The 25227-nt window shown below is 48.8% G+C and overlaps 1 long non-coding RNA gene across 2 annotated transcripts; it reads right to left on the bottom strand.

The window, feature by feature from the left end:
* Positions 1-1008: 1008 nt before the first annotated feature.
* LOC123490316 lies at positions 1009-23515 on the bottom strand. 2 transcript variants are annotated; one of them, XR_006660892.1, is made up of 4 exons: positions 23493-23515; positions 20085-20166; positions 4659-4777; positions 1009-1101 (listed from the first exon to the last, which is right to left on the bottom strand). It is a non-coding gene; the product is annotated as an uncharacterized LOC123490316 (long non-coding RNA). The 2 variants fall into 2 exon arrangements; XR_006660891.1 differs by lacking the exon at positions 1009-1101 and adding an exon at positions 1171-1210.
* Between the last annotated feature and the right edge of the window lie 1712 nt (positions 23516-25227).

Raw genomic sequence — 25227 nt, 5'->3', positions numbered from 1 at the left:
AGAGAGAGAGAGAGAGAGAGAGAGAGAGAGAGAGAGACAGAGAGAGACAGAGAGAGAGAGAGAGAGAGAGAGAGAGAGAGAGAGCAGAGAGAGACAGAGAGAGAGAGAGAGAGAGAGAGACAGAGAGAGAGAGAGAGAGAGAGAGAGAGAGAGAGAGAGCAGAGAGGAGAGAGCAGAGACAGAGAGAGACAGAGACAGAGAGAGAGAGAGAGACAGAGAGAGACAGAGAGAGAGAGAGAGAGAGGGAGAGAGAGAGAGAGAGAGAGAGTGACGAGGAGGAACAAAGAAGAGACCGACGTATCGTGAGTGACGAGGGGGAACAGAGAAGAGACTGACGTATCGTGAGTGATGAGGGGGAACAGAAAGAGACTGACGAGTAGTGGTGATGAGGGAGGAACAGAGAAGAGACTTCACGTAGTGAGTGATGAGGGGGAGGGAAGGTGGAGCGCGGGGGTGGTGGTGTCCATACAGAGAGAAGTCGGTCCTGAGAACAGCCCTGGGTCCTGAACACACTACACAGCATGGCTACCGACTGGACATCACTCATCAGGCTGTAGTGGTTTAGGCTGGGGAGGAGGGGACAGAGACAGACCTGAGAACAGCCCGGTTCTGAACACCTACACAGCATGGCTACCGACTGGACATCACTCATCAGGCTGTAGTGGTTTAGGCTGGGAGGAGGGGACAGAGACAGACCTGAGAACAGCCCTGGGTCCTGAACACACTACACAGCATGGCTACCGACTGGACATCACTCATCAGGCTGTAGTGGTTTAGGCTGGGGAGGAGGGGACAGAGACAGACCTGAGAACAGCCCTGGGTCGAACACACTACACAGCATGGCTACCGACTGGACATCACTCATCAGGCTGTAGTGGTTTAGGCTGGGGAGGAGGGGACAGAGACAGACCTGAGAACAGCCCTGGGTCCTGAACACACTACACAGCATGGCTACCGACTGGACATCACTCATCAGGCTGTAGTGGTTTAGGCTGGGGAGGAGGGGGACAGAGACAGACCTGAGAACAGCCCTGGGTCCTGAACACACTACACAGCATGGCTACCGACTGGACATCACTCATCAGGCTGTAGTGGTTTAGGCTGGGGAGGAGGGGACAGAGACAGACCTGAGAACAGCCCTGGGTCCTGAACACACTACACAAGCATGGCTACCGACTGGACATCACTCATCAGGCTGTAGTGGTTTAGGCTGGGGAGGAGGGGACAGAGACAGACCTGAGAACAGCCCTGGGTCCTGAACACACTACACAGCATGGCTACCGACTGGACATCACTCATCAGGCTGTGGTGGTTTAGGCTGGGGAGGAGGGGACAGAGACAGACACTAACTGTCTTATTCCCTCCACTATATACAGGAAGTAGCCTTGTCTGAGACACAATGACACATAATGGCCCCCCATCTCCTGTTTCTGTAGTGAGACAGCTTGATGTACAGTACACCCCTGGACAGGACACTAGTCTATCTCCTGTTTCTGTAGTGAGACAGCTTGATGTACAGTACACCCCTGGACAGGACACTAGTCTATCTCCTGTTTCTGTAGTGAGACAGCTTGATGTACCAGTACACCCCCCTGGACAGGACACTAGTCTATCTCCTGTTTCTGTAGTGAGACAGCTTGATGTACAGTACACCCCCTGGACAGGACACTAGTCTATCTCCTGTTTCTGTAGTGAGGCAGCTTGATGTACAGTACACCCCTGGACAGGACACTAGTCTATCTCCTGTTTCTGTAGTGAGACAGCTTGATGTACAGTACACCCCTGGACAGGACACTAGTCTATCTCCTGTTTCTGTAGTGAGACAGCTTGATGTACAGTACACCCCCTGGACAGGACACTAGTCTATCTCCTGTTTCTGTAGTGAGACAGCTTGATGTACAGTACACCCCCTGGACAGGACACTAGTCTATCTCCTGTTTCTGTAGTGAGACAGCTTGATGTACAGCACACCCCTGGACAGGACACTAGTCTATCTCCTGTTTCTGTAGTGAGACCGCTTGATGTACCAGTACACCCCTGGACAGGACACTAGTCTATCTCCTGTTTCTGTAGTGAGACAGCTTGATGTACAGTACACCCCCTGGACAGGACACTAGTCTATCTCCTGTTTCTGTAGTGAGACAGCTTGATGTACCAGTACACCCCCTGGACAGGACACTAGTCTATCTCCTGTTTCTGTAGTGAGACAGCTTGATGTACCAGTACACCCCCTGGACAGGACACTAGTCTATCTCCTGTTTCTGTAGTGAGACAGCTTGATGTACAGTCCACCCCCTGGACAGGACACTAGTCTATCTCCTGTTTCTGTAGTGAGACAGCTTGATGTACAGTACACCCCCTGGACAGGACACTAGTCTATCTCCTGTTTCTGTAGTGAGACAGCTTGATGTACAGTACACCCCTGGACAGGACACTAGTCTATCTCCTGTTTCTGGTAGTGAGACAGCTTGATGTACCAGTACACCCCCTGGACAGGACACTAGTCTATCTCCTGTTTCTGTAGTGAGACAGCTTGATGTACCAGTACACCCCCTGGACAGGACACTAGTCTATCTCCTGTTTCTGTAGTGAGACAGCTTGATGTACAGTACACCCCCTGGACAGGACACTAGTCTATCTCCTGTTTCTGTAGTGAGACAGCTTGATGTACAGTACACCCCTGGACAGGACACTAGTCTATCTCCTGTTTCTGTAGTGAGACAGCTTGATGTGCAGTACACCCCCTGGACAGGACACTAGTCTATCTCCTGTTTCTGTAGTGAGACAGCTTGATGTACCAGGACACCCCTGGACAGGACACTAGTCTATCTCCTGTTTCTGTAGTGAGACAGCTTGATGTACCAGTACACCCCCTGGACAGGACACTGGTCTATCTCCTGTTTCTGTAGTGAGACAGCTTGATGTACCAGTACACCCCCTGGACAGGACACTAGTCTATCTCCTGTTTCTGTAGTGAGACAGCTTGATGTACAGTACACCCCCTGGACAGGACACTAGTCTATCTCCTGTTTCTGTAGTGAGACAGCTTGATGTACCAGTACACCCCCTGGACAGGACACTAGTCTATATCCTGTTTCTGTAGTGAGACAGCTTGATGTACAGGACACCCCCTGGACAGGACACTAGTCTATCTCCTGTTTCTGTAGTGAGACAGCTTGATGTACAGGACACCCCTGGACAGGACACTAGTCTATCTCCTGTTTCTGTAGTGAGACAGCTTGATGTACCAGTACACCCCTGGACAGGACACTAGTCTATCTCCTGTTTCTGTAGTGAGGCAGCTTGATGTACAGTCCACCCCTTGGACAGGACACTAGTCTATCTCCTGTTTCTGTAGTGAGACAGCTTGATGTACCAGTACACCCCCTGGACAGGACACTAGTCTATCTCCTGTTTCTGTAGTGAGACAGCTTGATGTACAGGACACCCCCTGGACAGGACACTAGTCTATCTCCTGTTTCTGTAGTGAGACAGCTTGATGTACAGTACACCCCTGGACAGGACACTAGTCTATCTCCTGTTTCTGTAGTGAGACAGCTTAGTACACCCCCTGGACAGGACACTAGGCTATCTCCTGTTTCTGTAGTGAGGCAGCAGGACACCCCCTGGACAGGACACTAGTCTATCTCAGGGCCCACAGGACTCTGGCTAAAGGTAGTGTGCTAAACAGGAAACAGGAAATAGGGTGCCACAGAGATAATAAAAGTGTTACCTCAGAGATGAATCTAAGGCAGCAGAGTTATACATTTCACTCAGAAAAGATCACAACTAGAAGGTTAAAGAGGAAAAACATCAGTACTTTATTATCTATATATTAGTGAAGACAAATGTGAGGTTTTAATATCCCATAATGGGTGATAATAATCCCTTCCTCTCCATCAATCATGGTAGATCAGGGGTGTCAAACTCCATTCCTGGAGGTATGTTTCTGCTGGTCTTTGGCTCTGGTAGATCAGGGGTGTCAAACTCCATTCCTGGAGGTATGTTTCTGCTGGTCTTTGGCTCTGGTAGATCAGGGGTGTCAAACTCCATTCCTGGAGGTATGTTTCTGCTGGTCTTTGGCTGCGTTTACACAGGCAGCCCAATTCTGACCTGTTGCCTAATCATTGTTCTTTTGACCATTCAGATCAGATCTTTAACCAATTATTGGGCAAAAAGATCACAATTGGTCTGCCTGTGTAAACGCAGCCTTAATGATTTCCTTTCAGTGTGTCCAATTAAGACAACCAGGTGAGGGGAGTTCTTAACTAGTCAATTAACTTAATTGATTAAACAAGTACAAGGGGGGAGTGACACTCGGTGCTCCGGGAACGGAGTATAACAGCGCTGTGGTAGAGGATGAAGAGCTGCCTGTCATTCACAGTAGGGGACAAAACATTAAGAACACCTAATACTGAATGTCAATGGAAAGAGCAGGTGTTCATAATGTTTTGTTCACTCACTGTGGTCCTCTGTAGCTCAGCTGGTAGAGCACGGCGCTTGTAACGCCAGGGTAGTGGGTTCGATCCCCGGGACCACCCACACACAAAAAAAATGTATGCACGCATGACTGTAAGTCGCTTTGGATAAAAGCGTCTGCTAAATGGCTTATTATTATTATTATTATTATCAGTATAGTATATTTGTCTGCTACTCACAGAGTCTCCAGCAGGTGGCGGCCAAACGGGTGTCTGGCCCAGGGAGCGTCTGCATCAGGGTCCGAGTCAGAATCAGGACTGAGTTCTAGACTGGTGGCAGCCGAGGCCAGGGCCCACACCTACAGAACCCAGAGTTAATACAGGGCCCACACCTACAGAACCCAGAGTTAATACAGGGCCCACACCTACAGAACCCAGAGTTAATACAGGGCCCACACCTACAGAACCCAGAGTTAATACAGGGGCCACACCTACAGAACCCAGAGTTAATACAGGGCCCACACCTACAGAACCCAGAGTTAATACAGGGCCCACACCTACAGAACCCAGAGTTAATACAGGGCCCACACCTACAGAACCCAGAGTTAATACAGGGTCCACACCTACAGAACCCAGAGTTAATACAGGGCCCACACCTACAGAACCCAGAGTTAATACAGGGGCCACACCTACAGAACCCAGAGTTAATACAGGGCCAACACCTACAGAACCCAGAGTTAATACAGGGTCCACACCTACAGAACCCAGAGTTAATACAGGGCCCACACCTACAGAACCCAGAGTTAATACAGTGCCCACACCTACAGAACCCAGAGTTAATACAGGGCCCACACCTACAGAACCCAGTGTTAATACAGGGCCCACACCTACAGAACCCAGAGTTAATACAGGGGCCACACCTACAGAACCCAGAGTTAATACAGGGCCACACCTACAGAACCCAGAGTTAATACAGGGCCCACATCTACAGAACCCAGAGTTAATACAGGGCCCACACTACAGAACCCAGAGTTAATACAGGGCCCACATCTATAGAACAGAGAGTTAATACAGGGCCCACACCTACAGAACCCAGAGTTAATACAGGGCCCACACCTACAGAACCCAGAGTTAATACAGGGCCCACACCTACAGAACCCAGAGTTAATACAGGGGCCACACCTACAGAACCCAGAGTTAATACAGGGTCCACACCTACAGAACCCAGAGTTAATACAGGGCCCACACCTACAGAACCCAGAGTTAATACAGGGTCCACACCTACAGAACCCAGAGTTAATACAGGGGCCACACCTACAGAACCCAGAGTTAATACAGGGGCCACACCTACAGAACCCAGAGTTAATACAGGGCCCACATCTACAGAACCCAGAGTTAATACAGGGCCCACACCTACAGAACCCAGAGTTAATACAGGGCCCACATCTATAGAACAGAGAGTTAATACAGGGCCCACACCTACAGAACCCAGAGTTAATACAGGGCCCCACACCTACAGAACCCAGAGTTAATACAGGGCCCACACCTACAGAACCCAGAGTTAATACAGGGGCCACACCTACAGAACCCAGAGTTAATACAGGGTCCACACCCTACAGAACCCAGAGTTAATACAGGGCCCACACCTACAGAACCCAGAGTTAATACAGGGTCCACACCTACAGAACCCAGAGTTAATACAGGGGCCACACCTACAGAACCCAGAGTTAATACAGGGCCCACACCTACAGAACCCAGAGTTAATACAGGGGCCACACCTATAGAACAGAGAGTTTAGTTAGTGATCAGACCTACCTTAGTCATGTCTCTGTCTCTCTGATCAGACCTACCTTAGCCATGTCTCTGTCTCTCTGATCAGACCTACCTTAGCCATGTCTCTGATCAGACCTACCTTAGCCATGTCTCTGCTCTGATCAGACCTACCTTAGCCATGTCTCTGATCAGACCTACCTTAGCCATGTCTCTGATCAGACCTACCTTAGCCATGTCTCTGCTATCAGACCTACCTTAGCCATGTCTCTGATCAGACCTACCTTAGCCATGTCTCTGTATCAGACCTACCTTAGTCATGTCTCTGATCAGACCTACCTTAGCCATGTCTCTGTCTCTCTGATCAGACCTACCTTAGCCATGTCTCTGTCTCTCTGATCAGACCTACCTTAGCCATGTCTCTGATCAGACCTACCTTAGTCTATGTCTCTGATCAGACCTACCTTAGCCATGTCTCTGTCTCTCTGATCAGACCTACCTTAGCCATGTCTCTGATCAGACCTACCTTAGCCATGTCTCTGTCTCTCTGATCAGACCTACCTTAGTCATGTCTCTGTCTCTCTGATCAGACCTACCTTAGCCATGTCTCTGTCTCTCTGATCAGACCTACCTTAGCCATGTCTCTGATCAGACCTACCTTAGCCATGTCTCTGTCTCTCTGATCAGACCTACCTTAGCCATGTCTCTGATCAGACCTACCTTAGCCATGTCTCTGTCTCTCTGATCAGACCTACCTTAGCCATGTCTCTGTCTCTCTGATCAGACCTACCTTAGCCATGTCTCTGTCTCTCTGATCAGACCTACCTTAGCCATGTCTCTGATCAGACCTACCTTAGCCATGTCTCTGATCAGACCTACCTTAGCCATGTCTCTGATCAGACCTACCTTAGCCATGTCTCTGATCAGACCTACCTTAGCCATGTCTCTGTCTCTCTGATCAGACCTACCTTAGCCATGTCTCTGATCAGACCTACCTTAGCCATGTCTCTGTCTCTCTGATCAGACCTACCTTAGCCATGTCTCCGTCTCTCTGATCAGACCTACCTTAGCCATGTCTCTGTCTCTCGATCAGACCTACCTTAGCCATGTCTCTGTCTCTCTGATCAGACCTACCTTAGCCATGTCTCCGTCTCTCTGATCAGACCTACCTTAGCCATGTCTCTGTCTCTCTGATCAGACCTACCTTAGCCATGTCTCTGTCTCTCTGATCAGACCTACCTTAGCCATGTCTCTGTCTCTCTGATCAGACCTACCTTAGCCATGTCTCTGATCAGACCTACCTTAGCCATGTCTCTGATCAGACCTACCTTAGTCATGTCTCTGTCTCTCTGATCAGACCTACCTTAGCCATGTCTCTGATCAGACCTACCTTAGTCATGTCTCTGTCTCTGATCAGACCTACCTTAGCCATGTCTCTGATCAGACCTACCTTAGCCATGTCTCTGATCAGACCTACCTTAGCCATGTCTCTGTCTCTCTGATCAGACCTACCTTAGCCATGTCTCTGTCTCTCTGATCAGACCTACCTTAGCCATGTCTCTGTCTCTCTGATCAGACCTACCTTAGCCATGTCTCTGATCAGACCTACCTTAGTCATGTCTCTGTCTCTCTGATCAGACCTACCTTAGCCATGTCTCTGTCTCTCTGATCAGACCTACCTTAGTCATGTCTCTGTCTCTCTGATCAGACCTACCTTAGTCATGTCTCTGTCTCTCTGATCAGACCTACCTTAGCCATGTCTCTGTCTCTCTGATCAGACCTACCTTAGCCATGTCTCTGTCTCTCTGATCAGACCTACCTTAGCCATGTCTCTGATCAGACCTACCTTAGCCATGTCTCTGATCAGACCTACCTTAGCCATGTCTCTGATCAGACCTACCTTAGCCATGTCTCTGATCAGACCTACCTTAGCCATGTCTCTGATCAGACCTACCTTAGCCATGTCTCTGTCTCTCTGATCAGACCTACCTTAGCCATGTCTCTGTCTCTCTGATCAGACCTACCTTAGCCATGTCTCTGATCAGACCTACCTTAGTCATGTCTCTGATCAGACCTACCTTAGCCATGTCTCTGTCTCTCTGATCAGACCTACCTTAGTCATGTCTCTGTCTCTCTGATCAGACCTACCTTAGCCATGTCTCTCTGATCAGACCTACCTTAGTCATGTCTCTGTCTCTCTGATCAGACCTACCTTAGCCATGTCTCTGTCTCTCTGATCAGACCTACCTTAGTCATGTATCTGTCTCTCTGATCAGACCTACCTTAGCCATGTCTCTCTGATCAGACCTACCTTAGTCATGTCTCTGTCTCTCTGATCAGACCTACCTTAGCCATGCGTCTCTGATCAGACCTACCTTAGCCATGTCTCTGTCTCTCTGATCAGACCTACCTTAGCCATGTCTCTGATCAGACCTACCTTAGCCATGTCTCTGTCTCTCTGATCAGACCTACCTTAGCCATGTCTCTGATCAGACCTACCTTAGCCATGTCTCTGTCTCTCTGATCAGACCTACCTTAGCCATGTCTCTGATCAGACCTACCTTAGCCATGTCTCTGTCTCTCTGATCAGACCTACCTTAGCCATGTCTCTGTCTCTCTGATCAGACCTACCTTAGCCATGTCTCTGATCAGACCTACCTTAGCCATGTCTCTGTCTCTCTGATCAGACCTACCTTAGCCATGTCTCTGTCTCTCTGATCAGACCTACCTTAGCCATGTCTCTGATCAGACCTACCTTAGCCATGTCTCTGATCAGACCTACCTTAGCCATGTCTCTGTCTCTCTGATCAGACCTACCTTAGCCATGTCTCTGTCTCTCTGATCAGACCTACCTTAGCCATGTCTCTGATCAGACCTACCTTAGCCATGTCTCTGTCTCTCTGATCAGACCTACCTTAGCCATGTCTCTGATCAGACCTACCTTAGCCATGTCTCTGATCAGACCTACCTTAGCCATGTCTCTGTCTCTCTGATGATCAGACCTACCTTAGCCATGTCTCTGTCTCTCTGATCAGACCTACCTTAGCCATGTCTCTGATCAGACCTACCTTAGCCATGTCTCTGTCTCTCTGATCAGACCTACCTTAGCCATGTCTCTGATCAGACCTACCTTAGACATGTCTCTGTCTCTCTGATCAGACCTACCTTAGCCATGTCTCTGATCAGACCTACCTTAGCCATGTCTCTGTCTCTCTGATCAGACCTACCTTAGCCATGTCTCTGTCTCTCTGATCAGACCTACCTTAGCCATGTCTCTGTCTCTCTGATCAGACCTACCTTAGCCATGTCTCTGTCTCTCTGATCAGACCTACCTTAGCCATGTCTCTGTCTCTCTGATCAGACCTACCTTAGCCATGTCTCTGATCAGACCTACCTTAGCCATGTCTCTGATCAGACCTACCTTAGCCATGTCTCTGTCTCTCTGATCAGACCTACCTTAGCCATGTCTCTGTCTCTCTGATCAGACCTACCTTAGCCATGTCTCTGATCAGACCTACCTTAGCCATGTCTCTGTCTCTCTGATCAGACCTACCTTAGCCATGTCTCTGTCTCTCTGATCAGACCTACCTTAGCCATGTCTCTGTCTCTCTGATCAGACCTACCTTAGCCATGTCTCTGTCTCTCTGATCAGACCTACCTTAGTCATGTCTCTGTCTCTCTGATCAGACCTACCTTAGCCATGTCTCTGTCTCTCTGATCAGACCTACCTTAGTCATGTCTCTGTCTCTCTGATCAGACCTACCTTAGCCATGTCTCTGATCAGACCTACCTTAGCCATGTCTCTGATCAGACCTACCTTAGTCATGTCTCTGATCAGACCTACCTTAGCCATGTCTCTGTCTCTCTGATCAGACCTACCTTAGCCATGTCTCTGTCTCTCTGATCAGACCTACCTTAGTCATGTCTGTCTCTCTGATCAGACCTACCTTAGCCATGTCTCTGTCTCTCTGATCAGACCTACCTTAGTCATGTCTCTGTCTCTCTGATCAGACCTACCTTAGCCATGTCTCTGTCTCTCTGATCAGACCTACCTTAGTCATGTATCTGTCTCTCTGATCAGACCTACCTTAGCCATGTCTCTGTCTCTGATCAGACCTACCTTAACCATGTCTCTGATCAGACCTACCTTAGCCATGTCTCTGATCAGACCTACCTTAGCCATGTCTCTGTCTCTCTGATCAGACCTACCTTAGTCATGTCTCTGTCTCTCTGATCAGACCTACCTTAGCCATGTCTCTGATCAGACCTACCTTAGTCATGTCTCTGATCAGACCTACCTTAGCCATGTCTCTGTCTCTCTGATCAGACCTACCTTAGTCATGTCTCTGTCTCTCTGATCAGACCTACCTTAGCCATGTCTCTTCTGATCAGACCTACCTTAGTCATGTCTCTGTCTCTCTGATCAGACCTACCTTAGTCATGTCTCTGTCTCTCTGATCAGACCTACCTTAGCCATGTCTCTTCTGATCAGACCTACCTTAGTCATGTCTCTGTCTCTCTGATCAGACCTACCTTAGTCATGTCTCTGTCTCTCTGATCAGACCTACCTTAGCCATGTCTCTCTCTGATCAGACCTACCTTAGTCATGTCTCTGTCTCTCTGATCAGACCTACCTTAGCCATGTCTCTGATCAGACCTACCTTAGCCATGTCTCTGTCTCTCTGATCAGACCTACCTTAGCCATGTCTCTGATCAGACCTACCTTAGCCATGTCTCTGTCTCTCTGATCAGACCTACCTTAGCCATGTCTCTGATCAGACCTACCTTAGCCATGTCTCTGTCTCTCTGATCAGACCTACCTTAGTCATGTCTCTGTCTCTCTGATCAGACCTACCTTAGCCATGTCTCTGATCAGACCTACCTTAGCCATGTCTCTGTCTCTCTGATCAGACCTACCTTAGCCATGTCTCTGTCTCTCTGATCAGACCTACCTTAGCCATGTCTCTGATCAGACCTACCTTAGCCATGTCTCTGTCTCTGATCAGACCTACCTTAGCCATGTCTCTGATCAGACCTACCTTAGCCATGTCTCTGCATCAGACCTACCTTAGCCATGTCTCTGTCTCTGATGATCAGACCTACCTTAGCCATGTCTCTGTCTCTCTGATCAGACCTACCTTAGTCATGTCTCTGTCTCTCTGATCAGACCTACCTTAGCCATGTCTCTGCTCTATCAGACCTACCTTAGCCATGTCTCTGTCTCTCTGATCAGACCTACCTTAGCCATGTCTCTGATCAGACCTACCTTAGCCATGTCTCTGTCTCTCTGATCAGACCTACCTTAGCCATGTCTCTGATCAGACCTACCTTAGACATGTCTCTGTCTCTCTGATCAGACCTACCTTAGCCATGTCTCTGTCTCTCTGATCAGACCTACCTTAGCCATGTCTCTGTCTCTCTGATCAGACCTACCTTAGTCATGTCTCTGTCTCTCTGATCAGACCTACCTTAGCCATGTCTCTGATCAGACCTACCTTAGCCATGTCTCTGATCAGACCTACCTTAGCCATGTCTCTGTCTCTCTGATCAGACCTACCTTAGCCATGTCTCTGTCTCTCTGATCAGACCTACCTTAGCCATGTCTCTGCCATCAGACCTACCCTTAGCCATGTCTCTGTCTCTCTGATCAGACCTACCTTAGCCATGTCTCTGATCAGACCTACCTTAGCCATGTCTCTGTCTCTCTGATCAGACCTACCTTAGCCATGTCTCTGATCAGACCTACCTTAGCCATGTCTCTGTCTCTCTGATCAGACCTACCTTAGCCATGTCTCTGTCTCTCTGATCAGACCTACCTTAGCCATGTCTCTGATCAGACCTACCTTAGCCATGTCTCTGATCAGACCTACCTTAGCCATGTCTCTGTCTCTCTGATCAGACCTACCTTAGCCATGTCTCTGTCTCTCTGATCAGACCTACCTTAGCCATGTCTCTGATCAGACCTACCTTAGCCATGTCTCTGTCTCTCTGATCAGACCTACCTTAGCCATGTCTCTGATCAGACCTACCTTAGCCATGTCTCTGATCAGACCTACCTTAGCCATGTCTCTGTCTCTCTGATGATCAGACCTACCTTAGCCATGTCTCTGTCTCTCTGATCAGACCTACCTTAGTCATGTCTCTGTCTCTCTGATCAGACCTACCTTAGCCATGTCTCTGATCAGACCTACCTTAGCCATGTCTCTGTCTCTCTGATCAGACCTACCTTAGCCATGTCTCTGTCATCAGACCTACCTTAGCCATGTCTCTGTCTCTCTGATCAGACCTACCTTAGCCATGTCTCTGATCAGACCTACCTTGAGCCATGTCTCTGTCTCTCTGATCAGACCTACCTTAGCCATGTCTCTGTCTCTCTGATCAGACCTACCTTAGCCATGTCTCTGTCTCTCTGATCAGACCTACCTTAGTCATGTCTCTGTCTCTCTGATCAGACCTACCTTAGCCATGTCTCTGATCAGACCTACCTTAGCCATGTCTCTGATCAGACCTACCTTAGCCATGTCTCTGTCTCTCTGATCAGACCTACCTTAGCCATGTCTCTGTCTCTCTGATCAGACCTACCTTAGCCATGTCTCTGTCTCTCTGATCAGACCTACCTTAGCCATGTCTCTGTCTCTCTGATCAGACCTACCTTAGCCATGTCTCCTGATCAGACCTACCTTAGCTCATGTCTCTGTCTCTCTGATCAGACCTACCTTAGCCATGTCTCTGTCTCTCTGATCAGACCTACCTTAGCCATGTCTCTGTCTCTCTGATCAGACCTACCTTAGCCATGTCTCTGATCAGACCTACCTTAGCCATGGTCTCTGATCAGACCTACCTTAGCCATGTCTCTGTCTCTCTGATCAGACCTACCTTAGCCATGTCTCTGTCTCTCTGATCAGACCTACCTTAGCCATGTCTCTGATCAGACCTACCTTAGCCATGTCTCTGTCTCTCTGATCAGACCTACCTTAGCCATGTCTCTGTCTCTCTGATCAGACCTACCTTAGCCATGTCTCTGTCTCTCTGATCAGACCTACCTTAGCCATGTCTCTGTCTCTCTGATCAGACCTACCTTAGTCATGTCTCTGTCTCTCTGATCAGACCTACCTTAGCCATGTCTCTGTCTCTCTGATCAGACCTACCTTAGTCATGTCTCTGTCTCTCTGATCAGACCTACCTTAGCCATGTCTCTGATCAGACCTACCTTAGCCATGTCTCTGTCTCTCTGATCAGACCTACCTTAGCCATGTCTCTGATCAGACCTACCTTAGTCATGTCTCTGTCTCTCTGATCAGACCTACCTTAGCCATGTCTCTGTCTCTCTGATCAGACCTACCTTAGCCATGTCTCTGATCAGACCTACCTTAGCCATGTCTCTGTCTATCAGACCTACCTTAGCCATGTCTCTGTCTCTCTGATCAGACCTACCTTAGCCATGTCTCTGTCTCTCTGATCAGACCTACCTTAGCCATGTCTCTGTCTCTGATCAGACCTACCTTAGCCATGTCTCTGTCTCTCTGATCAGACCTACCTTAGCCATGTCTCTGATCAGACCTACCTTAGCCATGTCTCTGTCTCTCTGATCAGACCTACCTTAGTCATGTCTCTGTCTCTCTGATCAGACCTACCTTAGCCATGTCTCTGTCTCTCTGATCAGACCTACCTTAGCCATGTCTCTGCTCAGACCTACCTTAGCCATGTCTCTGTCTCTCTGATCAGACCTACCTTAGCCATGTCTCTGTCTCTCTGATTAGACCTACCTTAGCCATGTCTCTGTCTCTCTGATCAGACCTACCTTAGCTCATGTCTCTGATCAGACCTACCTTAGTCATGTCTCTGTCTCTCTGATCAGACCTACCTTAGCCATGTCTCTGATCAGACCTACCTTAGTCATGTCTCTGTCTCTCTGATCAGACCTACCTTAGCCATGTCTCTGTCTCTCTGATCAGACCTACCTTAGCCATGTCTCTGATCAGACCTACCCTTAGCCATGTCTCTGTCTCTCTGATCAGACCTACCTTAGCCATGTCTCTGATCAGACCTACCTTAGCCATGTCTCTGTCTCTCTGATCAGACCTACCTTAGCCATGTCTCTGTCTCTCTGATCAGACCTACCTTAGCCATGTCTCTGATCAGACCTACCTTAGCCATGTCTTGTCTCTGATCAGACCTACCTTAGCCATGTCTCTGATCAGACCTACCTTAGCCATGTCTCTGTCTCTCTGATCAGACCTACCTTAGCCATGTCTCTGATCAGACCTACCTTAGCCATGTCTCTGTCTCTCTGATCAGACCTACCTTAGTCATGTCTCTGTCTCTCTGATCAGACCTACCTTAGCCATGTCTCTGTCTCTCTGATCAGACCTACCTTAGCCATGTCTCTGTCTCTCTGATCAGACCTACCTTAGCCATGTCTCTGTCTCTCTGATCAGACCTACCTTAGCCATGTCTCTGTCTCTCTGATCAGACCTACCTTAGCCATGTCTCTGTCTCTCTGATCAGACCTACCTTAGCCATGTCTCTGATCAGACCTACCTTAGCCATGTCTCTGATCAGACCTACCTTAGCCATGTCTCTGTCTCTCTGATCAGACCTACCTTAGCCATGTCTCTGTCTCTCTGATCAGACCTACCTTAGCCATGTCTCTGCTCAGACCTACCTTAGCCATGTCTCTGTCTCTCTGATCAGACCTACCTTAGCCATGTCTCTGTCTCTCTGATCAGACCTACCTTAGCCATGTCTCTGTCTCTCTGATCAGACCTACCTTGCGCCATGTCTCTGATCAGACCTACCTTAGCCATGTCTCTGATCAGACCTACCTTAGCCATGTCTCTGTCTCTCTGATCAGACCTACCTTAGCCATGTCTCTGTCTCTCTGATCAGACCTACCTTAGCCATGTCTCTGTCTCTCTGATCAGACCTACCTTAGCCATGTCTCTGATCAGACCTACCTTAGCCATGTCTCTGCTCAGACCTACCTTAGCCATGTCTCTGTCTCTCTGATCAGACCTACCTTAGCCATGTCTCTGTCTCTCTGATCAGACCTACCTTAGCCATGTCTCTGATCAGACCTACCTTAGTCATGTCTCTGTCTCTCTGATCAGACCTACCTTAGCCATGTCTCTGATCAGACCTACCTTAGTCATGTCTCTGTCTCTCTGATCAGACCTACCTTAGCCATGTCTCTGATCAGACCTACCTTAGCCATGTCTCTGTCTCTCTGATCAGACCTACCTTAGCCATGTCTCTGATCAGACCTACCTTAGCCATGTCTCTGTCTCTCTGATCAGACCTACCTTAGCCATGTCTGTCTGATCAGACCTACCTTAGTCATGTCTCTGTCTCTCTGATCAGACCTACCTTAGTCATGTCTCTGTCTCTCTGATCAGACCTACCTTAGCCATGTCTCTGTCTCTCTGATCAGACCTACCTTAGCCATGTCTCTGTCTCTCTGATCAGACCTACCTTAGCCATGTCTCTGTCTCTCTGATCAGACCTACCTTAGCCATGTCTCTGTCTCTCTGATCAGACCTACCTTAGCCATGTCTCTGTCTCTCTGATCAGACCTACCTTAGCCATGTCTCTGATCAGACCTACCTTAGCCATGTCTCTGATCAGACCTACCTTAGCCATGTCTCTGTCTCTCTGATCAGACCTACCTTAGCCATGTCTCTGTCTCTCTGATCAGACCTACCTTAGTCATGTCTCTGATCAGACCTACCTTAGCCATGTCTCTGATCAGACCTACCTTAGCCATGTCTCTGATTAGACCTACCTTAGCCATGTCTCTGTCTCTCTGATCAGACCTACCTTAGCCATGTCTCTGATCAGACCTACCTTAGTCATGTCTCTGTCTCTCTGATCAGACCTACCTTAGCCATGTCTCTGATCAGACCTACCTTAGCCATGTCTCTGTCTCTCGATCAGACCTACCTTAGCCATGTCTCTGATCAGACCTAGCTTAGCCATGTCTCTGTCTCTCTGATCAGACCTACCTTAGCCATGTCTCTGTCTCTCTGATCAGACCTACCTTAGCCATGTCTCTGATCAGACCTACCTTAGTCATGTCTCTGTCTCTCTGATCAGACCTACCTTAGCCATGTCTCTGTCTCTCTGATCAGACCTACCTTAGCCATGTCTCTGTCTCTCTGATCAGACCTACCTTAGCCATGTCTCTGTCTCTCTGATCAGACCTACCTTAGCCATGTCTCTGATCAGACCTACCTTAGCCATGTCTCTGATCAGACCTACCTTAGCCATGTCTCTGTCTCTCTGATCAGACCTACCTTAGCCATGTCTCTGTCTCTCTGATCAGACCTACCTTAGCCATGTCTCTGATCAGACCTACCTTAGCCATGTCTCTGATCAGACCTACCTTAGCCATGTCTCTGTCTCTCTGATCAGACCTACCTTAGCCATGTCTCTGTCTCTCTGATCAGACCTACCTTAGCCATGTCTCTGATCAGACCTACCTTAGCCATGTCTCTGTCTCTCTGATCAGACCTACCTTAGCCATGTCTCTGTCTCTCTGATCAGACCTACCTTAGCCATGTCTCTGATCAGACCTACCTTAGCCATGTCTCTGATCAGACCTACCTTAGCCATGTCTCTGTCTCTCTGATCAGACCTACCTTAGCCATGTCTCTGATCAGACCTACCTTAGTCATGTCTCTGTCTCTCTGATCAGACCTACCTTAGCCATGTCTCTGATCAGACCTACCTTAGTCATGTCTCTGTCTCTCTGATCAGACCTACCTTAGCCATGTCTCTGTCTCTCTGATCAGACCTACCTTAGCCATGTCTCTGATCAGACCTACCTTAGCCATGTCTCTGTCTCTCTGATCAGACCTACCTTAGCCATGTCTCTGTCTCTCTGATCAGACCTACCTTAGCCATGTCTCTGTCTCTCTGATCAGACCTACCTTAGCCATGTCTCTGATCAGACCTACCTTAGCCATGTCTCTGATCAGACCTACCTTAGCCATGTCTCTGATCAGACCTACCTTAGTCATGTCTCTGTCTCTCTGATCAGACCTACCTTAGCCATGTCTCTGTCTCTGATCAGACCTACCTTAGCCATGTCTCTGTCTCTCTGATCAGACCTACCTTAGCCATGTCTCTGTCTCTCTGATCAGACCTACCTTAGCCATGTCTCTGTCTCTCTGATCAGACCTACCTTAGTCATGTCTCTGATCAGACCTACCTTAGCCATGTCTCTGATCAGACCTACCTTAGCCATGTCTCTGATCAGACCTACCTTAGCCATGTCTCTGATCAGACCTACCTTAGCCATGTCTCTGATCAGACCTACCTTAGCCATGTCTCTGATCAGACCTACCTTAGCCATGTCTCTGATCAGACCTACCTTAGCCATGTCTCTGTCTCTCTGATCAGACCTACCTTAGCCATGTCTCTGTCTCTCTGATCAGACCTACCTTAGTCATGTCTCTGTCTCTCTGATCAGACCTACCTTAGCCGTGTCTCTGTCTCTGATCAGACCTACCTTAGCCATGTCTCTGTCTCTCTGATCAGACCTACCTTAGCCATGTCTCTGTCTCTCTGATCAGACCTACCTTAGCCATGTCTCTGTCTCTCTGATCAGACCTACCTTAGCCATGTCTCTGTTCAGACCTACCTTAGCCATGTCTCTGTCTCTCTGATCAGACCTACCTTAGTCATGTCTCTGATCAGACCTACCTTAGTCATGTCTCTGATCAGACCTACCTTAGCCATGTCTCTGATCAGACCCACATAGCCATGTCTCTGATCAGACCTACCTTAGCCATGTCTCTGATCAGACCTACCTTAGCCATGTCTCTGATCAGACCTACCTTAGCCATGTCTCTGATCAGACCTACCTTAGCCATGTCTCTGTCTCTCTGATCAGACCTACCTTAGCCATGTCTCTGATCAGACCTACCTTAGCCATGTCTCTGATCAGACCTACCTTAGCCATGTCTCTGATCAGACCTACCTTAGCCATGTCTCTGTCTCTCTGATCAGACCTACCTTAGCCATGTCTCCTGATCAGACCTACCTTAGCCATGTCTCTGTCTCTCTGATCAGACCTACCTTAGTCATGTCTCTATCAGACCTACCTTAGCCATGTCTCTGATCAGACCTACCTTAGCCATGTCTCTGATCAGACCTACCTTAGCCATGTGTCTTGATCAGACCTACCTTAGCCATGTCTCTGATCAGACCTCTACCTAGCCATGTCTCTGTCTCTCTGATCAGACCTACCTTAGCCATGTCTCTGTCTCTCTGATCAGACCTACCTTAGCCATGTCTCTGATCAGACCTACCTTAGCCATGTCTCTGATCAGACCTACCTTAGCCATGTCTCTGATCAGACCTACCTTAGCCATGTCTCTCGATCAGACCTACCTTTAGCCATGTCTCTGATCAGACCTACCTTAGCCATGTCTCTGTCTCTCTGATCAGACCTACCTTAGCCATGTCTCTGATCAGACCTACCTTAGCCATGTCTCTGTCCGATCAGACCTACCTTAGCCATGTCTCTGTCTCTCTGATCAGACCTACCTTAGCCATGTCTCTGATCAGACCTACCTTAGCCATGTCTCTGTCTCTCTGATCAGACCTACCTTAGCCATGTCTCTGTCTCTCTGATCAGACCTACCTTAGCCATGTCTCTGATCAGACCTACCTTAGCCATGTCTCTGATCAGACCTACCTTAGCCATGTCTCTGATCAGACCTACCTTAGCCATGTCTCTGATCAGACCTACCTTAGCCATGTCTCTGATCAGACCTACCTTAGCCATGTCTCTGTCTCTCTGATCAGACCTACCTTAGCCATGTCTCTGTCTCTCTGATCAGACCTACCTTAGCCATGTCTCTGTCTCTCTGATCAGACCTACCTTAGTCATGTCTCTGTCTCTCTGATCAGACCTACCTTAGCCATGTCTCTGATCAGACCTACCTTAGCCATGTCTCTGTCTCTCTGATCAGACCTACCTTAGCCATGTCTCTGATCAGACCTACCTTAGCCATGTCTCTGATCAGACCTACCTTAGCCATGTCTCTGTCTCTCTGATCAGACCTACCTTAGCCATGTCTCTGTCTCTCTGATCAGACCTACCTTAGCCATGTCTCTGATCAGACCTACCTTAGCCATGTCTCTGATCAGACCTACCTTAGCCATGTCTCTGTCTCTCTGATCAGACCTACCTTAGCCATGTCTCTGATCAGACCTACCTTAGCCATGTCTCTGATCAGACCTACCTTAGCCATGTCTCTGATCAGACCTACCTTAGCCATGTCTCTGCATCAGACCTACCTTAGCCATGTCTCTGATCAGACCTACCTTAGTCATGTCTCTGATCAGACCTACCTTAGCCATGTCTCTGTCTCTCTGATCAGACCTACCTTAGCCATGTCTCTGTCTCTCTGATCAGACCTACCTTAGCCATGTCCTCTGATCAGACCTACCTTAGCCATGTCTCTGTCTCTCTGATCAGACCTACCTTAGTCATGTCTCTGATCAGACCTACCTTAGCCATGTCTCTGCATCAGACCTACCTTAGCCATGTCTCTGATCAGACCTACCTTAGCCATGTCTCTGTCTCTCTGATCAGACCTACCTTAGCCATGTCTCTGATCAGACCTACCTTAGCCATGTCTCTGATCAGACCTACCTTAGCCATGTCTCTGTCATCAGACCTACCTTAGCCATGTCTCTGATCAGACCTACCTTCAGCCATGTCTCTGTCTCTGATCAGACCTACCTTAGCCATGTCTCTGTCTCTCTGATCAGACCTACCTTAGCCATGTCTCTGATCAGACCTACCTTAGCCATGTCTCTGATCAGACCTACCTTAGCCATGTCTCTGATCAGACCTACCTTAGCCATGTCTCTGATCAGACCTACCTTAGCCATGTCCCTGCGCCCCACCACCAGAGCTGCTGCTGCATTCTTCTGACACGTGTCCTGTATGTCATTCACATTCAGACTGCAGAGGGAGAAACAGACAACACCATTACAGATGTTTCAAGAAATGTTGGGCAAAGCGTTATATTACAATATTAAGATGACTTGAGCCAGGCACAGCCTAGTACAGCAATATGTTGGGAAAAGCATTATATTATAATATTAAGATGTCTTGAGTCAGGCACAGCAACATGTCGGGTAAAGCATTATATTATAATATTAAGATGTCTTGAACCAGGCACAGCAATATGTTGGGAAAAGCATTATATTATAATATTAAGATGACTTGAGTCAGGCACAGCAACATGTTGGGTAAAGCATTATATTATAATATTAAGATGTCTTGAACCAGGCACAGCAACATGTTGGGAAAAGCATTATATTATAATATTAAGATGTCTTGATCCAGGCACAGCCTAGTACAGCAACATGTTGGGTAAAGCATTATATTATAATATTAAGATGTCTTGAACCAGGCACAGCCTAGTACAGCAACATGTTGGGTAAAGCATTATATTATAATATTAAGATGTCTTGATCCAGGCACAGCCTAGTACAGCAACATGTTGGGTAAAGCATTATATTATAATATTAAGATGTCTTGAACCAGGCACAGCCTAGTACAGCAACATGTTGGGTAAAGCATTATATTATAATATTAAGATGTCTTGAACCAGGCACAGCAACATGTTGGGTAAAGCATTATATTATAATATTAAGATGTCTTGAGTCAGGCACAGCCTAGTACAGCAACATACATTGAAATCTTTAAGGAGGCTCATATTCAGTAGTCTCAAAATAACCTACATGTATGTCTCCCCCAGGGTTAGGGTTATGGTCAGGAACTCACGTTAGTCTCCCCCAGGGTTAGGGTTATGGTCAGGAACCCACATGTATGTCTCCCCCAGGGTTAGGGTTATGGTCAGGAACTCACTTTAGTCTCCCCCAGGGTTAGGGTTATGGTCAGGAACTCACATGTATGTCTCCCCAGGGTTAGGGTTATGGTTAGGAACTCACATGTATGTCTCCCCAGGGTTAGGGTTATGGTCAGGAACTCACATGTATGTCTCCCCAGGGTTAGGGTTATGGTCAGGAACTCACATGTATGTCTCCCCCAGGGTTAGGGTTATGGTCAGGAACTCACATGTATGTCTCCCCCAGGGTTAGGGTTATGGTCAGGAACTCACGTTAGTCTCCCCCAGGGTTAGGGTTATGGTCAGGAACTCACGTTAGTCTCCCCAGGGTTAGGGTTATGGTCAGGAACTCACGTTAGTCTCCCCCAGGGTTAGGGTTATGGTCAGGAACTCACGTTAGTCTCCCCAGGGTTAGGGTTATGGTCAGGAACTCACTTTAGTCTCCCCCAGGGTTAGGGTTATGGTCAGGAACTCACATGTATGTCTCCCCCAGGGTTAGGGTTATGGTCAGGAACTCACATGTTAGTCTCCCCCAGGAGGTTAGGGTTGTGGTCAGGAACTCACGTTAGTCTCCCCCAGGGTTAGGGTTATGGTCAGGAACTCACATGTATGTCTCCCCCAGGGTTAGGGTTATGGTCAGGAACTCACTTAGTCTCCCCCAGGGTTAGGGTTATGGTCAGGAACTCACGTTAGTCTCCCCAGGGTTAGGGTTATGGTCAGGAACTCACGTTAGTCTCCCCCAGGGTTAGGGTTATGGTCAGGAACTCACGTTAGTCTCCCCAGGGTTAGGGTTATGGTCAGGAACTCACGTTAGTCTCCCCAGGGTTAGGGTTATGGTCAGGAACTCACGTTAGTCTCCCCCAGGGTTAGGGTTATGGTCAGGAACTCACGTTAGTCTCCCCCAGGGTTAGGGTTATGGTCAGGAACTCACATGTATGTCTCCCCAGGGTTAGGGTTATGGTTAGGAACTCACATGTATGTCTCCCCCCAGGGTTAGGGGTTATGGTCAGGAACCCACATTAGTCTCCCCCAGGGTTAGGGTTATGGTCAGGAACTCACCTTAGTCTCCCCCAGGGTTAGGGTTATGGTCAGGAACTCACATGTATGTCTCCCCAGGGTTAGGGTTATGGTTAGGAACTCACATGTATGTCTCCCCCAGGGTTAGGGTTATGGTTAGGAACTCACATGTATGTCTCCCCAGGGTTAGGGTTATGGTCAGGAACTCACATGTATGTCTCCCCCAGGGTTAGGGTTATGGTTAGGAACTCACATGTATGTCTCCCCCAGGGTTAGGGTTATGGTCAGGAACTCAAATGTATGTCTCCCCAGGGTTAGGGTTATGGTTAGGAACTCACATGTATGTCTCCCCCAGGGTTAGGGTTATGGTCAGGAACTCACGTTAGTCTCCCCCAGGGTTAGGGTTATGGTCAGGAACTCACACGTTAGTCTCCCCAGGGTTAGGGTTATGGTCAGGAACTCACATGTATGTCTCCCCCAGGGTTAGGGTTATGGTCAGGAACCCACATTAGTCTCCCCCAGGGTTAGGGTTATGGTCAGGAACTCACCTTAGTCTCCCCCAGGGTTAGGGTTATGGTCAGGAACTCACGTTAGTCTCCCCCAGGGTTAGGGTTATGGTCAGGAACTCACGTTAGTCTCCCCCAGGGTTAGGGTTATGGTCAGGAACTCACATGTATGTCTCCCCCAGGGTTAGGGTTATGGTCAGGAACTCACGTTAGTCTCCCCCAGGGTTAGGGTTATGGTCAGGGAACTCACATTAGTCTCCCCCAGGGTTAGGGTTATGGTCAGGAACTCACGTTAGTCTCCCCCAGGGTTAGGTTATGGTCAGGAACTCACATGTATGTCTCCCCCCAGGGTTAGGGTTATGGTCAGGAACTCACGTTAGTCTCCCCCAGGGTTAGGGTTATGGTCAGGAACTCACATGTATGTCTCCCCCAGGGTTAGGGTTATGGTCAGGAACTCACTTTAGTCTCCCCCAGGGTTAGGGGTTATGGTCAGGAACTCACATGTATGTCTCCCCAGGGTTAGGGTTATGGTCAGGAACTCACGTTAGTCTCCCCAGGGTTAGGGTTATGGTCAGGAACTCACGTTAGTCTCCCCCAGGGTTAGGGTTATGGTCAGGAACTCGCGTTAGTCTCCCCAGGGTTAGGGTTATGGTCAGGAACTCACGTTGTCTCCCCAGGGTTAGGGTTATGGTCAGGAACTCACGTTAGTCTCCCCCAGGGTTAGGGGTTATGGTCAGAACTCCACGTTAGTCTCCCCCAGGGTTAGGGTTATGGTCAGGAACTCACATGTATGTCTCCCCAGGGTTAGGGTTATGGTCAGGAACTCACGTTAGTCTCCCCAGGGTTAGGGTTATGGTCAGGAACTCACATGTATGTCTCCCCCAGGGTTAGGGTTATGGTCAGGAACTCACATGTATGTCTCCCCCAGGGTTAGGGTTATGGTCAGGAACTCACGTTAGTCTCCCCCAGGGTTAGGGTTATGGTCAGGAACTCACTTTAGTCTCCCCCAGGGTTAGGGTTATGGTCAGGAACTCACATGTATGTCTCCCCAGGGTTAGGGTTATGGTCAGGAACCCACATTAGTCTCCCCCAGGGTTAGGGTTATGGTCAGGAACTCACCTTAGTCTCCCCCAGGGTTAGGGTTATGGTCAGGAACTCACGTTAGTCTCCCCCAGGGTTAGGGTTATGGTCAGGAACTCACATGTATGTCTCCCCAGGGTTAGGGTTATGGTCAGGAACCCACATTAGTCTCCCCCAGGGTTAGGGTTATGGTCAGGAACTCACGTTAGTCTCCCCCAGGGTTAGGGTTATGGTCAGGAACTCACATGTATGTCTCCCCCAGGGTTAGGGTTATGGTCAGGAACTCACCTTAGTCTCCCCCAGGGTTAGGGTTATGGTCAGGAACTCACTGTATGTCTCCCCCAGGGTTAGGGTTATGGTCAGGAACTCACATGTATGTCTCCCCCAGGGTTAGGGTTATGGTCAGGAACTCACGTTAGTCTCCCCCAGGGTTAGGGTTATGGTCAGGAACTCACATGTATGTCTCCCCCAGGGTTAGGGTTATGGTTAGGAACTCACCTTAGTCTCCCCCAGGGTTAGGGTTATGGTCAGGAACTCACCTTAGTCTCCCCCAGGGTTAGGGTTATGGTCAGGAACTCACCTTAGTCTCCCCCAGGGTTAGGGTTATGGTCAGGAACTCACATGTATGTCTCCCCCAGGGTTAGGGTTATGGTCAGGAACTCACATGTATGTCTCCCCAGGGTTAGGGTTATGGTCAGGAACTCACGTTAGTCTCCCCAGGGTTAGGGTTATGGTCAGGAACTCACTTTAGTCTCCCCCAGGGTTAGGGTTATGGTCAGGAACTCACATGTATGTCTCCCCCAGGGTTAGGGTTATGGTCAGGAACTCACGTTAGTCTCCCCCAGGGTTAGGGTTATGGTCAGGAACTCACATGTATGTCTCCCCAGGGTTAGGGTTATGGTCAGGAACTCACATGTATGTCTCCCCCAGGGTTAGGGTTATGGTCAGGAACTCACATGTATGTCTCCCCCAGGGTTAGGGTTATGGTCAGGAACTCACGTTAGTCTCCCCAGGGTTAGGGTTATGGTCAGGAACTCACGTTAGTCTCCCCAGGGTTAGGGTTATGGTCAAGGAACTCACGTTAGTCTCCCCCAGGGTTAGGGTTATGGTCAGGAACTCACGTTAGTCTCCCCAGGGTTAGGGTTATGGTCAGGAACTCACGTTAGTCTCCCCCAGGGTTAGGGTTATGGTCAGGAACTCACATGTATGTCTCCCCAGGGTTAGGGTTATGGTTAGGAACTCACATGTATGTCTCCCCCAGGGTTAGGGTTATGGTCAGGAACCCACATTAGTCTCCCCCAGGGTTAGGGTTATGGTCAGGAACTCACCTTAGTCTCCCCCAGGGTTAGGGTTATGGTCAGGAACTCACATGTATGTCTCCCCAGGGTTAGGGTTATGGTTAGGAACTCACATGTATGTCTCCCCCAGGGTTAGGGTTATGGTTAGGAACTCACATGTATGTCTCCCCAGGGTTAGGGTTATGGTCAGGAACTCACATGTATGTCTCCCCCAGGGTTAGGGTTATGGTTAGGAACTCACATGTATGTCTCCCCCAGGGTTAGGGTT

Source organism: Coregonus clupeaformis, unplaced genomic scaffold, assembly GCF_020615455.1.
Source record: "Coregonus clupeaformis isolate EN_2021a unplaced genomic scaffold, ASM2061545v1 scaf3659, whole genome shotgun sequence".
In the NCBI taxonomy this organism is placed as follows: Eukaryota; Metazoa; Chordata; class Actinopteri; order Salmoniformes; family Salmonidae; genus Coregonus; species Coregonus clupeaformis.
The sequence above is the reverse complement of the archived record's forward strand: the minus strand, read 5'-3'. Positions and strand labels throughout refer to the sequence as shown.